The sequence below is a fragment of the Streptopelia decaocto genome (assembly GCF_964273445.1).
Source record: "Streptopelia decaocto genome assembly, chromosome: 10".
NCBI lineage: Eukaryota > Metazoa > Chordata > Aves > Columbiformes > Columbidae > Streptopelia > Streptopelia decaocto.
Genome location: NC_138665.1, coordinates 17482269 through 17494843, shown reverse-complemented (window position 1 = coordinate 17494843; position 12575 = coordinate 17482269).

The following is a 12575-nucleotide window of genomic DNA, read 5'->3' as shown; positions in this document are numbered from 1 at the left end:
CTTCTCTCTCTACTAATTAAAAGCAAATGACAATACTGTCTAAACATGTTGCAGCTCTATGCTACTGTATATGTAAGTGTTAACATAATTCTTACTATTGCATCTTTTAAGTATAAAATGTGTGGAACGTGGGTATTTATTAACCTTGCTGGTGAAAGTAAACTATTTTTAAGATTCTTTGAATGTAAGGAATAATAATGCCCACCCCGAGTGGTTGATGTCAGTGTTCTCATGCGCGTGTTTCTGTATTTGTAAATCTCATACTGAAACAAGGTGAAATCTTCAGGAATCCTAAACTACCAGATAATCCACCACTTCACTCTCAACAGGAAATCAGGCTGGAGGCAACGTGATTCTTTACCAAAGCCTATTGAAGCCCATAGGAGATTTTCTACTTGTTTAGTGGGTTTTGGATTAGACCCAAGTAGCCTTTGAAACCAATATATACTGCATGTTTTCTGGAAAATCAAACCAGTATCCAGACAGTCTCTTTACTTATGTTGTTTTACGTTTTCAAATGCATTAAAAGCCTACACCTCATTGACAGGGGTATAGTCACCTAAATGCTTTGTGATTCTGGGTCCTATACACCAAGGACTTTATCTTGCCTTTATCTCTTTTGTATAACAGTACACCAGAACAGATAAAACCATGATTACCAACATGCGTTGGAACTGCACATTCCTTTTTGCTGTAATGCAAAAATACTTGTCTTCAAGGCCTGAATACTCACATCATGTAATTTGATGCTACTACAGTTTGACAGTAATAGGCTGCTCTTACAAAGAGCATGGCAAGCACAACTTGGAAAAACAATCCCAATATTTTAAGAATTATGACATATAAATGAATGAATATCCTGTGTGAAATTTAAGTTCCACTCTTTTCCCTTGACTTCAAGAAAGCCATTATTCCACCTGCCTTCTTCTTGTAGTTTCCCATCAAGTTTATGAAAGGCAGGAAATTAGCAAACTGAATAAAGTACTCTGCCCATTACCCACATTTTGTAAAGAGAACTGAAATGAAGGAAACACTAAGAGACTTGAAGAGCAAACCATATTTCTCATTTTATCATGCAGGTTTGTCAGCCTTTGATGGTAGAGGAGAAAATAGCTGTTCTTTTGTTGTTGTTTATTTTATTCTTTCCCTTGAGGAAAATCTGGAAATCTGGGAAGCTGCTGAGGGAGGAAAAATGACGTTTTGTGAAACATAAAATACTTTGAATGAGTACTAAAAGTGAAAATTGTATTACTGCTACACTTAAAATCTTCCAGATGCACTCTAAAATTAATTAGGATCTCAAATTATGTGATTTTATTTCAAATTTATACCAGTATACAAATGCAATGCCTTTATTCTATGTACATCTATATCCCCTGGAAGTACTTTTAAATGAATTTGTAGGAATGCCACTTTCATTTTCCTGTTTTTACCTCTACAAAACATACTTTCCTCCTGCATTTGTATTTATGTTTTTAGTATGGGGCAGGGCTCAGAAGTGGTATGTAAATACCTTTCTGCTAAAAAGTCAATAATATTAATGTTTTGTATTTCCACTGTTTTATTTTTTTTCTTATTTTACAAATGTCTACAGGCAAAGAGTAAATGTAAATACCTTAATATGCAGAACAGCTCTACCTCAAATATTGCATGTATTTGTCATTATTCTAAAGAACATACAGATATTTATTATATAAAGCTGTTCAGCAGTACTTTCTGTTTCATAAATTATGCATAATACATTTTTCACTCTTAAAAAAGTAATTAAATCTTACTTTCAAAGAGAAAAATAACTAGTATAGATACATTTATAATTCTGTTTCCTACCTTTTTCTCCTAATCTGATAGAAATGGAACTGTTGCATTTATTTTTTTTCCCAGACTTCCATACTTTTCATAAACTTTGTGTCTCGCTAGATAAATACCTTATTGCATCTATCTAAGGGATACCACACCTACATGTATTAATAATAAACATCAGTACTGCAATTTTTTAAATCAAATTACTCCTCTGATTTATTTGAATGACCTGCTTTTGGTTTGTGGTGACATCTTTCTGTGATGCTGAAAGCTCTGCTGTAGACTTCAGGACCAACTTCTCCATCTTTTCGCCCTTAACTTTTCTTAATAGCTCACTCTTGGCAAAGTAGCTAGTATAGAACTTACTGTTTCACTGCAACATATTCTTTCTTTTCTCTCTACTTTGTCTTGAGTAGTGTGAAATATCTGTTCACTTGATTCCCTCCCTCTCTCCTACCTTTGTTGCCTTATTGTTCTTCTATTGTTGATGCCTTTTATTTTTCCATCAAAGTATCAAGTCTTCAAATTTATGAATAATCCTCTAGAATGTGACCTTTTCAGCCTTCTCCAACCACAAGTAACATAAACAAGAATAGTCCAAATGTTATGAATGGGCTTACCCAATGCTTTTATTTACCAGGGGACTCGAACTGGTGACAGAACCAGTAGCTCCCACAATCCTCATCTCAAACCTTCAGACTGAAAATTAGCATTTCTTTGCTGGCTTTTTAATAACCTCACATGTCTGAACACAAATCTTCTGCGCCTCTATGTGTTCCCCTATCTTTGTGTCAAGCAACTTACTGCCACTAGAATAAATTATTGACTGAGCTAGACACCAGCAAATAATACCCTTTTGTGGCAGCATTTTACTGCAAGAGATTTCTAGGCCTGAATGTGCTTCTGTCTCGTACAATGGTGAATTAAATTTGACACAGTTAATTTTGTGTTGAAGCTGACCTAATCCACAACAAGGTTAGTGAAAGGAAAAGTGATCAAAAGGCAGGCAGTGAAAATAATGGGTCTGAACCATGAGAGAAGGCCCCAGGTTTTATTGATTTAATCTCTTAAACCAGCTAGATTCTGGCACGCCAAGGGTAGGCTCTTGCTTTACGTTAGCCTCCTAAATGTTACCTGTCAAGTCAAAGCCATCCAGTCTGTCTTTTGTGGAGGGGGATGGAGATAAAGTGTAGACACTGGTTTGCAGGAGCTGTCTGTAATCCAGGTGGCTTAGAATAAATGAGATGAACCTCACCTTGTGATGTGGTGGTGACTCATGTCCTAGAGTTCTGAGGGATAAACTCAGATTTTGGCAACATTTGCAGAGTTACCACCTTGGAGTGGAAATGGTAGGAATGGTGCTGTTTTTCTTTTCACCTGCCAAAGTTCACAGTCCAGTATGTTATGTAGACAACTTCCAGCCCTCGTTTAATTAAATATGTTGGTAATACACCATTGACAAACATGGCCTTGTTTCCAGGGTAGCAACTTTCTGCCATGGATTAGGGTAGACACCTGGGATAGTATCACTCAGACTTTGCTTAATCTTAGTGTACAGTTATGTGCAAAAGTCCTTCTACTTTGTGTAACTCCATTGAAAATACTGAAACTAATACCAAATTAAAGCACTGCTCAGTGGGAAACTATGCGAGGGAACTGGGACACTTTGAGAATCCATCCATATTAAAAAAATCTTATTGAAAAAGAAAATAATTCAGCTGAGATCAGTGATGTGTATTTTCCCTTCCTCACTAACCCATGTACAATAAAAACATCAGCATTCTTCAGTCAGCTGGAGATTAGTGCTTATTGCAACTGTTTCATCCCTGTTGCTTGTGTAGTGGATGTGTGGTGAATGAAGCTTAATTCCACAACAACAGTGTGAGAAATAGTTAAGAGTGATTTTCTTTAAGGCAAAATAAACAGTACTTAAACGTGTATGGGCCTGGATTCATTTTTGGCTCTAAGTTTGTTTTGGAAGAAGAAGGTAGAAGGAGAGGAGTGTGTGAAAGGTTATATCTGATAACATTGCTGATTTTAACCAAATATTGGGAAGTCAATGCTTTTTACCACTAGTGTGGTGCAATGAGATATGGGGAAAGGTGGATAGCACAGGCTTTACATCAGCTGGGAGTTGCATGTAGCAAGGATATTGTCTTGTACAGCAGAAGAGCAGACTGTGTTTCATAATCTGACCTTTTGGGTATTACTCAAAGCCTGCAACAATCATTGGAAATATTCCCATAGCCTTCTATGAGCTGCAGGCTGGGTCAGGTCTCAGCTAGCAAGGAGGTGTTCAGAGCAGTGGATTAGTCTTTCTCTCTGTAGCTCTCAGTCCCATATCTGTGTTTGTATGTACAGTAAAGAAGAGAAAGACGAGCAGAGTCACAGGAGGCTGCTTGAGAAGCCAGTGCCTGGCTAGTTTTGTTCAAGCATTAGTTTTTAAGGGCTTGCCCTACAGAAGTTGAGGAAAGGGACTGGGAGTAGGGAGAGAAGATTGATTTGTTTGACAAGCATTTCCAGTGTATCCATCTTTATAATTCAGCCTGATGTCTCAATCTGGACACATTTTATTGTTGGTGTTTGGCAGTAAGCTGTCACACAAAGTGCCTACTAGAAATTTCCTAATTAACATGCTAATCAAGATGTCTCAAGGTGTTGTTTAGACTCATTAGTAATACAAAGAAGTAGCTAACAGACATGTGTGGCAAGGCTCGAGGAAATGAACATATTCAGAGAATACTGCCTGCTTGTACCAAAACCATCAAGGACATGGAAATAACAAATTAATTGAAGTGAGTTACAGTGAGTCACAAGGCCACATAAAGTGTCCAGTCTTAATGGGTTAGTATTGGATTGTGCTTTGAGGAGAGAGAGCAGTAAGGTGCTACTCTAGGAGGGTGCCTCAGATAGAAGTTTTCGAAAGCAAAGTAGCTTTGAATAGCAGGACTCCGCACAATACTGAATTGCAGTGCCTTCAGAGAGAGTGAGCTTACGGGGTGCTTCGGTTGTGCAATCTTCTGATGGCATGCAAAGCCATATCATTCAAGGTCAATGTCCTCATCAGTTTCCCTGTAGCAGAATGCCACCAGCTATCTGGTCCCTCCAGGCAGGGTTGTGCACTAGGGCCTTTCACACTGGGTGTAGGTTTTGCATTTACACATAGCACTGAGGAGTTACTGTGGAGGAAAGATAATTTCCTCAGGAATAGGCCATGAGACTGGCAGCTGAACTACAATTTTGCAAAATTCAGGATCCTCAGCTGTGTCACAAGATATTACCTGAACACCAGGGCTCTGAAGTGAGCCAGTGCAACCTGGCTGGCTGTGGGGACACAGATGAGAACAAGCAGACAACCAGAAGCACTGGCACTTCCCTCTGTGGAGGTACAAAATGTTTGTAATGTTTTCCACATGTTAGGTTAAGAGGCACCTTAGAAACATGAGTGATAAATGACAGTGGCACAAATTATTTCCTTTATAGGGACAAACCTTTGTAGGCAATAATTATGGCACCTGTATCTATTAGCAGCAGATTAGTGGGAAGCCTGAAAATAAGACAGGGTGGTATAATAAGGTTAACGATCTCACCATGCACCTAAATACTTTCATCTGGGTGGAATTTATATTGCTAATTGACTTGGTAAGAAAACCTTCAGTCAATACCACTGCAGGCTCAGGGGAGTATAGCTTTCTGTTTTGTTACCTGGAAAAGAATCAAGGATTAATCTGGAATTTAGCCTGTATTTACATTATGAAAACAGAAGTCTGAAGGCCATAGGAAGACTCTTAGGCAAGGCAGTCATCTGCCATTTAAGATGTAAGGCTAAACTTACTATTTATTGTGTATATTGCGATCAAGTAATCTGACAGCACTAAAATATTGAAGTCTTACTTGTGGTAATAAACTAGGTTGCAAGGGTTTGTTATAAATGTCAATCTGTGATTCAAAAATGGTTTGGAATGAAAACTTTATGAAAAAAGTGTCTTAAAATCAAGCTTTTTGCCCTGTACTTTTTAAATTAGAAAAATCTGACTTGATCATCAACTATCATGAATGGGTAGTTTCCTGAGGTCTTGAAGGACGTTAAATTACGCATAAGATGTGTGGACGTTAACAGATGTGCATGTGTTCTCATTGTCATGGTCCATTCCAGTTTGAATAGAATATCCTAATCTATTACATAAAAACCTGTGTATAATAGCTGGTTTGCATGATTTTTTTGCCACACAGAGTCTCTTTCTCATACCAACAGGAGATGACAGGCTGCAGCAATCAGTGCGCACAAGGGGATTGTGCACAGCCTTGAGAGCACAATTGCTTTGTTGTTGGCCTGTACTTAACTGTTCTTCAGTGTAGCAGCAGGGTTTTCTATTTTGCTGGTTTGCCTAAGAAACATTAAAAGGAAGTTAGAGACTCAATGCCTATGTAACTGTGCAGTTGTTAAAGGTTTTTGGCAAATTATAACTGTTTGGAAATAAATGGTACTGGCATGAAGTCATCTTACTAGCCTGTATTTGAGTAACATTGAATCACCACAGTCATGGACATTTTGCCTTATCAGATCATTTTTGAGGGAAATAAACAATAGCAGATGTAAATTGCATGTGTGTAGATGGGGTGAGGAGGAGATGGGCAGCTATGGAAGAAATTGTATTTGTATCCTGTGGCCTGTCTTTGCTTCATAAATAGGGACATGATGATAATCAGCACACATTTACCTTACTAAGTCAAATTATATATGTGAAGTGAGATAACACTGAAAACTAAAAGCTGCAAAAGTGAGGCCACACCTTTGGATGAAAGGACTTCATAAATCTGTGGCTACAATCCAAACTCGGGGATATGGATGGATTTATAATTTCTTCTGCTTGCCTTGCTGTGCAAAGCAAGATGTAATCTTGAGAGTTTTACCTGTGAGTTTACCTGCCGTATGAGTCTAGGAGTGACACCAGATTAGGCAACACAGCCCAGGAGCGTGTTATGCTAGAAAGTAAAAATTGTAATTGCAGGTTAGAATCTACAGGGAAGCAGCAGACTTAATTGAAGATGTTAGGCATGCTAACCACGTGCCTCATATGCCTGTTTACAAGAAAGCCTCAGTTGTACTCCTCAGTGTCCTGGAATATTATGGAATGGGAGGTAAGGTCTTGCTGTATATCCAGGAAAGCAAATTAATTACTTCCAGATCACTGAGTCTTTGATTTCAGTCTTACAGATTATCAGTTCCTTCTTTGACCAGGACCTCTCATCACACTAGAGAGACCTGAGTCATTTGCTTAAAGCAGTAGTAAAGGACCAGTAGTGGCATTTCCCACATAACCTGTCTGAGTTTTAGATTAATGAAGATTTGGTGTTGAACAGCATTGTTTCCACTGTCCTCACGCAATTACATCTTCTGCAGCAGAATGTTTGTGCTCCTGGCTTTCTTATTCTAATAAAAGTACGAGTCTCAACAATTTGTTCTTTCAGTCAGAGAAGTTACTGCTTTCTTGGCTTAATCTACTTGGGGGACTGGAGGGGAAATGGTGGCGGGGGGAGGAGGGTAGGAAGAGCTGAAACAAAATTTGCTTTAAATTTACTTTAATTTTGAACCTGAAATGCAGTAAAGAAAGAGATCTGTGGAATGAGGTGATAAGGTTTTCTTCCATGACACCTTTTTTTGTCAGTAACATGTTGAAAGCTTTCTTCGTAGTTCCTCTCAATTGCTGGACAATTTCAGAATCTACATCTTAAATTCTTAGAATTGGTGTTACAGGGCAGCTTCACCACAGACCATAGCCGAAAAGTTTTCATCACATTTGAATGAAAGAGATTTGTGCTAACAGCTTCTTAACTGATTGAATCTCAGCCTTGTTTTCTGGCGTAGGTTTTTGATATTGAGTTTGTACTTGCTCATGTTTTTTCAGCTTTTTTTTTTTTTTTTTTTTTTTTTTTTCCCATTAAGTACTTTTCCTCTAACTTTCTCTTTGAGACTAAATTAAAATATTTCACATAATGGTTACATCCTTGAAGTCTCCTACTTGAGGCACTCGTTCCACTAGGTGACAAAGAGTGCTTCTGAAGAAGTATTTTCAGGTTCACTTTTAATCCCTTTGTCCCATTCTCCTGTCTCTTCCTGTTCTTTGTTTCAAGTGCTGCTTGGGTTAAGCTATTTCTGAAACAGTTGCATTAGAATAGTCATCTTCCCAATCAAATGTTGCAGATAGTATAATACAGTCTTTGAAGGCTATTTCCTACAAGATATTGAAAAACCTAAATTTTATTCAAGTATTCTAACAATCAACTGTCAGCATTGGTGTGTCTTTAATCAAAATTTTGTCATTCGTACCAGACGAACAGCTTTAGTACCTCTGACTCAGTTCTCCATATCACATTTGGAGTATGTCTGAGATCAAGTCTAGTAGAATGATCAACTATAGTTCTATAGTTGCACAAAACAGTGAAAAAGGCATTTGATGTGATTGAAATGGAATCACAGAATATGGAAATCTCTTTTGGTTAAGAGCATGAATAAATAGTTTAGAATTGCAGTGTTTTTACATATTACTTGCCAAAAAAAAATGATGGATTAACTGATATGCACTCACATACTTGGTTACAATAGCATGTTATAACTGCAAAAGACTGCATAATATGTTAAGTGCATAAACTAAAATACCAGTGTGTTATAGACACAAACCTTATCTGCAATTGTTCAAACTACATCAGTGTAACTATGAGCTGTGAAATTTTAAGCTCAGTTGCTGCCAGTTCATCTTTATCTCCCAGTCATGACTCATGGGATATTATACCTTCTGCATTTAAGTGGAGGGTCCAGAATCACATGGAAGGCATGAGGGGGTGTGAGGGGCAGGGAAAGACTAATATTTCTGTATTTTGCAGTCTTGGTTGACACCAAAGATTCATTGCACTTTATAAAAGTATTAAAAAATTCATCATACTTTACCTATTTGGATCACTCATTGTCTTGGTTCTTTTTGAATCTGCAGTTCTAGCAAGTGTCAAGTAAGGGTATTGAATCTGCAGTTAATATGATTAATTACTGAACTGACAAGAGTGGTCTTGGAATCTCTTTGAATGAGCTACAACAGTTGATAAACCTCTTCTGTTTTAAAATAATCTGCTAGTCTCTTCAACTGTTTTCAAAGTCAAAAACCAGCAGGGTTTAATTTCAGTTAAATCTAAAAATATAAAAAGAAAAACTGAAAAGAACTCTTGATTTACAGTATTTAACATTTGCCTACAAACTCAAAGTTTAATTTAAATAAACTATGTGGCCGTAAAACATAGTTTGTAGCTTAATTGCTTAGTAACTCACTTCCTTTGGGACATCTATTGTGTTTTAGGGTGACTGTCGAGAGACTTGTGTTGCCCAGTGTCTGTCTCTCCCCCCACAGGGCCATTGCCTGATAGAGCTCTTTTTGTTGTTCGTTTCTGTTCATCTTGAAATTAGTCTGTTGAAGCTGCTGCATTGTTAATGAAAACACGCTGCGTAGTGCCCAAGATACTCTCCTTTGAAAAAGGAAATTAAATTTTAAAAGCTTAATTAAGATAATGCTGAAGATCCAGTTTACCTACAAACAAATGGTATTAGAGCTAAGGGAGTGAATGCTGCTACATCAATGAGATGCCAAGACAGACATATTTAAGCTGATCTTGTGCTGTTTTAGTTGCAAGCAATTGTGTTGCTTTCTTATTTATTGTTCATCATGAGCGAGGTAGCAGATAATTCAATTTGTGATATCACAGACAGAGAGGCTTCCTCGCTATCATCAAGTTAATTTGTGCTATTAAATGTGTCTGTTACCTTCCCACTCATGAGCCATTGTAGGATGTGTCCTATTGCAGAGCAGCACATTCCATGAACACTCGCTAATTAGAGAACTGCGGTGCAGCCTGTGATTACAGCACTTAAATTTCAGCGTGTTCTGAGGACCTGATATTAATTAAGAAAACGCTGAGTGAGTTTCATTTTGGGGAATTTTGATTAGTATCCACAGTTCCACTGAGGACTTCTGTTGAGATTTGGTCTGATATTTACATACTGATATGATATTAGTGGTTTGTTTATGAAGTGAATGATGCTTAGTGTCACATCAATAGACATTTCATTTTAGACTTGTAAAAAGAAACTCAGGCCTTGCTCCAGGCTTTTAACTTCTCTACAGATGAGTGTCTTAGTCCAAGAAGTCAATTAAGCTTCCTGACAGTTCCACTGCTTCTTCACCTGTTGATTACACAATTAAGTGGTACAACAGCTACCTGATAAACCTCCTGTATTCTGAATCATTTAAGAATGTAAACTTCTTTTACCATTAAAATAACATGGGTAGTACATAGATTATTCTTTTTGAGATCATGTTCAAATACAAACTATTTTTTTAAGTATTTTGGCTCATAATGAAAGTGCTGCTTACTCTGTTCTTACAGGGCATCTGAATGCTTGTTAGCAGTGTTAAGAGGTGGGACAGAAGAAATTTTTGGTATTTGATACCACTTACCAAGATCCAAAAATAAAGGTAGGATGCACATCATTATATTGAAGGATGTAAAGTTTGTGTGAATGATCAAGATATGTAAACTGCCAGGCTGGAGCAGTGTTCATAATTATCACCCCTTTTTCTATCCAGAATTAAAACTTCACTAGGAGGAAGACTGTCACGGGTAACTTCATAGAACAGAAAGAAACACAAGTGGATTGGGGAAGAAGGAGGACAGCAAGGAGAAGGGGAAACAATGGATATGTTCTGCCATTCATCTCTGCACTCTAAACTGGATTTAGGCATAGAAATGTTTAGGGCTCCATTCTCTGCTTGCCAAGGCTCGTGGTCCTTAAGTCTCTTACCATCTGATCTCTATTATAACGTACTCTTTAAGTGGAGTTAGTCATAAAACAGCTCCCTGAAATAGAAGTAGTAGTGGGTGGGGATAGTGGAGCCTGCCACATTAAAAATATGAAAGATGCAAATAATTTTGCATGACACTTGTATCAAAAGACTTGTATCTGTGGAAGCAGATGCAAAACTGGGAAGCTGAGTGGGGAAGACTTCTTAAGACTCCTGAACACATTATTATGAATCTTGCCTGTGCTTGTGTCAGGGAATGAGGGTTCTTCAGGGAATCTGTTAGAGTGACATTTCAGTGACAACACCTGGAAATACCACAGTGTTAGTGGCAGGCAATTCTCACAGGCTGCTCTCAGCCAAGCAATACAGGAATCCTCTCTGACAGTGGTCACAAATAGGAGTCTAAATCTTCTTATATTGAAAAATGTTCCATGTCAATGTGTCTTAGCCAGATAAACAGTATCAAACAGAATTAACTTTAACATGAGGGAATGCTGCAGTCTCTTGCTGTAGAAAATCGATGCAGGCTCTTGGGTTTCTACTCAGGGGCCTCGTGTTCACGAAGCACAACTCTCCTCCATTGGACATATTCCTTTCTGTGGGACAAGCCAAGGTTCCAGACCCTATTAAGCCTTAAGTCTCTAGTGAAATTAGATTTTCTACCAAAAAGAAACATTTCCCCTTGCTTTCTTTTTTATTCAGGCTAAATTTAAAGTCACAATTCATTTCTCTGTCTCTCAATACACTCTTCAGGGTCAAAACAATCTCTCAGTTGTAAATGCCTGGCTCTAACAGGTTATAGCAGATGTGTTTCTTGATTAAAATATTTCAAAATTTGGCCCTTTAGTAGCACAAAGAGCGACATGAAAAATCAAACACTAGTGCTTAAGGGAAAAAAGAAAAACAAACTTAGACATGAGTCACAGTTTACGACTGAGACTGTATATTGATAGCAGTCAGTAGATACATGAAGAATGAAATCTGCGTGTACCAGCAATGACCCAAGCAGGGAAGCTTTATTTACATGTGCACACGCACACAATTTCCTCCAAGGTTCATTGTAGAAACCTGGCTTCCAGATGTTCTTAGTTTCCAACACAGCCTATAATTCAAGGGTACTTAAGATCAGAACTCTGTCTTGGGCACCCTGAGCCCTCTTCTTCTACTCCACCCTCCCCTGGACTTCTTCCAGTCGCTACTCTACAGATGTGAACCCCATTCCTGGACAGCTGCACATGACAGCTGAGTATGGTGGGTCCCACACAGATGTTCTTTCAGAAACCACTCTTGATCTTCCCTTGCTGTAGCTTTGGCCTGGACATGCTTACAGTGATAGTCACCTTCATTCTTGTACTCAAGCATGGAATTTGAGCACAAAGTCTGATTTTTGCTAGCATAAGCTTTGTGAGTGATGGCTCTTGATGGCTTTCCACATACCCTCTGTAGGGAAATCTCTTATGGTAAACAGTAATTATTTTTTTTATAGTCATGGAACAGCATACACTCTTGAACTTGTGCTTATGAAATACTATTGATGTTTTGCTTTGTTCGCAATTTTGGAGGCTAGGCAAGAATTTCTCATGCAAGTTAGGCTGACAAGAGGCTCTGTGGACATTTTCACTTTAGGTTAATTAATTGGGGACTATGGGTAGGGTTAAAGCACAGTGTGCCTGGCTATGATTTATTGGTAGCTTTTGGCTGGTGTACAATCAAGCTGAGGGTCAGAAAACAACCACTTCCCTCAAGTGTAAGACCTTTGTCCTATTTAGTATCTCGGAAGAGAAGGAAACCTGAGTTTCTCACACACACAGACTTCAGGACACACATATGTCCCTTTGCAAGAAAGTCAAAGGAAGGTTTCAATGGTATAGGGCTGAGGGTGGCCAACCTAGGCAGTTTGTTCACTGGTAGTTGCTAAACATCATG